Source organism: Euphorbia lathyris, chromosome 4 (assembly GCF_963576675.1).
Source record: "Euphorbia lathyris chromosome 4, ddEupLath1.1, whole genome shotgun sequence".
NCBI classification, from domain to species: domain Eukaryota; kingdom Viridiplantae; phylum Streptophyta; class Magnoliopsida; order Malpighiales; family Euphorbiaceae; genus Euphorbia; species Euphorbia lathyris.
Window position 1 is genome coordinate 31,875,041 of NC_088913.1, and position 3,927 is coordinate 31,878,967.

Sequence of the window (3,927 nt, forward strand, 5' to 3'; positions counted from 1 at the left end):
AATAATAAGTAAGAGCATGTTCGAAATAACTATTGAACATCTATGCATTGATTCTGACCTTACTAAGTCCACCCAAAGAAAGTACTTAGTCATTCAATAAACATTAGATGTTCCAGTAATAGTCACATAATCTACATGTTTTTATTAAAACTAATGCTAATCAACTTTAGTGTAAAGGCTTTATTCCATTGCCCCTATTAGTTTTAAGCCATAGAGTGACTTAAATAGCTTGTAAATAGTTTCCTAGGTTCCATTTCCTTTAGTATTAGAGCAGCTCTAATGGAGCAAATTTAGTTGTTAACCACTATGGAGGTTGTTAACAATTATAACCTTGGTGATTTACCACTAAGGAATAACTATACAACCATTGAATGCCTATGCATTGTTTGACATGTTATGCTACCCACATGTTTTAGACCAACAACAACAGCAATTCCAATACAACTATTGAACAGCTATGCATCGTTTGACATGTTATGCTACCCACAGGAAATAGACCAACGACAATCGCAATTCCAATACAACTATTGAACATCTATGTATTGTTTGGCATGTTATCCTACCCACATGCAATAGACCAATAACGATAAGTAAGAGCATGTTCGAAAAAACTATTAAACATCTATGCATTGATTCTGACCTTGCTAAGTCCACCAAAAGAGAGTACTTAGTCATTCAATAAACATTAGATGTTCTAGTAATAGTCACATAATCTACATGTTTTTTTATTAAAATTAATGTTAATCAACTTTAGTGAAATGCTTTATTCCATTGCCCCTGTTTGTTTTAAGCCATAGAGTGACTTAAACAATTTGTAAATAGTTCTCTAAGGTCCATTTCTTTTAGTATTATAACAGCTCTAATGGAGCTAATTTAGTTGTTGCTTTGGATGGATTGGATGTTACCAACCACTATAGAGGTTGTTAATGACGCGCCTCAGTGGCGTTCGGTACCGCAAGGCTGACTAAGGGATAAGTGTACCCCGTCGTTATCAAATAATAAAATCTGGACAAGTCCAGGTATCGAATCCATATGATTTATTTACTACAAGTATCGAGCTACTTGGTCTCAGGTGTTATCAAGGCTGTGTGGGTTTTGAGTTGGTTTGATTAAGTTAATCTACTCCTAGTTGATTTATGCAATTCCTAGCTAAGTTATACTAATTCGAACTAAGTTATTCTACTCCTAATTAAGTTATTCTACTCCTAATTAAGTTAAACTACTCCTAGGTGATCTTTCACTAATGCAATTACCCGAAGGAACATGGTATGAACGATAATAATGAAGATAGATTATTAGGTCAACAGATTAAAAACCTAATCTAAGTCACTTGTATTCAAGGCGATTAACCCTACTTACCCTCCTGAAGTTCCTAGTGCGTGATTCCCTTGTAAGGCCGAAACTAGGTCTAAGGCTCAACAATTTGGGCTTAATCAACTAAGAGGTCGTCAATCTCCTAGGCTCTGACTAGGTCAGATTCAGCTCGCAATATGTGCCTACTAGATTTTGGGGCTTTTGAATGAGTTAAACCAATTGAATAAAGCATAAGACAAAGATTAAACAAATAATCATAGAACAAAATAAGAGCTAAAATATTATTAAAGGCGAAGAACAATGTCACATGATACAATTAGCCTAGGATTCATAGACTGTATCAAAGAGTACAAACAAAATTAGATGAAAGGAGATACAAAAATCCCTTTCAAGGAACCTGTCTACTCTGCAGCCGGCTTCCTAGGTCTTAAGGATGGACCTTGAATATTCCTCGGTGAGCGGAGCTTCGAAGGTGCTTCAATGGAGGTTGAAGGAGATGGAGGAGGTGGAGAGGAATCTTCAAGGGTGAAGGCTAAAGTAAATTACAATAATGAAAAGATGATTAATTTACAATTGGAAATTCTTATTTATAGATGCGGTTCGGGCCCTCTTTCTAACCTAACTCGTATCCTTTTTAGGTGGGCAGACGTGGGGTCAAACGTGTCTTCGTGGGGTTGGGAATCAGTCTTTTGACTGATTCCCGCAGGTCAGATCGCCGAGCTGGGCGAGCCAGCTCGCCCGAGCAGGCCCCTGGAGGCCCGCTCGGCGAGCTGGCCTGGCCTGCTCGGCGAGCTGGCCTATGAAGGCTAGCTCATCGCGACCTGGCATAGCCAGCTCGCCCCTAAAGGCCTGCTCGGTGAGCTGGCATAGCCAGCTCGGCGAGCTGGCCTACGAAGGCCAGTTCGTCGTGCGGCAATGCCCAGAACGCCCATGCGTGTCTGCTGGATGTCTCAAAATGTGTTTTTCACCCGAATTCGTTCCTGCACATGCACGAAACTCCAAACAACATTAGTCCAAAGGCTAAATTGACCCGCCAATCGCTCATTTTAAGTGAAAACTCCGTTTGGTGCGACTTTTGGCAGATCAATTAGCTATAAAAGATAATGGAAATCTGACGTACATGTTATTTTGGCCATATTTGCATAAGATTACCAGAAAACGAGCCTAAACAACGAAAAGTTAACAAAACATTTCCAATTTCTAACTAACTCACACAAAAGCATATAAATGCGAGAATTGCTCGCTTATTCACGAAATAACGCTAAAAACCGTCCTAAAACCGTACCCAAAGATAGGGGTTTTGACCCCTATCAAACCTCCTCGTACTTAAAACTTTACTTGTCCCCAAGTAAACTAAAAAACTAAACCCGCAATCACAAGCAAGCTAGAAAACCTCCTGGTTTGACTGGGTGTTTGACACAATTTCGAGCATCTGTAATTGCATGCATTCGGAAATACAAAGTAGAGACACGATATCCAAAAGCCGCATTTCAATTATCACTGGTCATATGTTTAAGAAAAAGGACACATGTTCAATTAAACGAGCTTAAGGGGATAGCTAAATAAAACACCTCACCATAGGTAGTTCACTCAATTCACACAATTTTGGTGGCTAAAGTGTTTACTCTCGGCTTATGTTCTTGCTTAGGATTACGTTGATTTTGCACGTTCATCCAAGTTCCTCTACTATGCTATATGACTCCAAAGATATCAAAAACAGCCTCGAATTGGGGTTGTAATGTGGTTAGAGGGTTAAAGGTACAACAAGGGTTAGGAGTTCTAGCGCTAGAAACACAAAGTTTAAAATGGCTTTAGCAAATTGTGAAGTGATTTAGCTTTTTATTCACATATATATATTTTTTTTCTGAGACGTTCTAATTTTAAGAACTGGGAGATAGAGTTCTCCTTTTTTTTCGTTCGTCTCTTTTCTTTTCCTTTTCTGTTTTTTTTTCTTTCTTTTCTTTTTCTTTTGGATAGTAATGCTCATTCACTTCTGATAACATTGGGATATTATCCAAAGGATCAAAATAGATATTTACCCCAAAACGGTCGTGTATTGATCACCTGATGTCGGAACGCTAAGGCGAATCAAACGAAGAGATCCGATGGGCGGATCAACGAGACTACGCCATCTGAGATCCGTAGGCAAACCTATGTAGAGATCCGCCATAATCCCTCGATCTGCCAGTTGAAACAGCTGAGCTGATTCCTTCATAAAAGCCATTAACGAACTATTAATGAGCTAACGGACATGCTTAAAGGAAACCAGTAACCGCCATTAATGGGGAATTAATGGAGACTTTCTAGTTACTAAAGGTTAAAACTTCATGACTATATATAGCTTGTATCTCGAGCTATCAAGGTACACTTTCACTTACCCTTTGTCAATTCAGTTTGCTCTCTTGTTCCTCTATACTGACTTTGGCATCGGAGCTTCCCCCCGTCGAACCCAACGATGCCCCCATAGGGACGGAAGTTAATCGGAAATTCTCCACGAGTCATCAATTGGTGCGGTGAAGGTGGAATCCTTAATCCAATAAAGGGTTTTCGTTCACATTAAAAGACATGACGAGTGGAGGTCAGGACCCCTCCTCGGGGATTGACACCTCATTG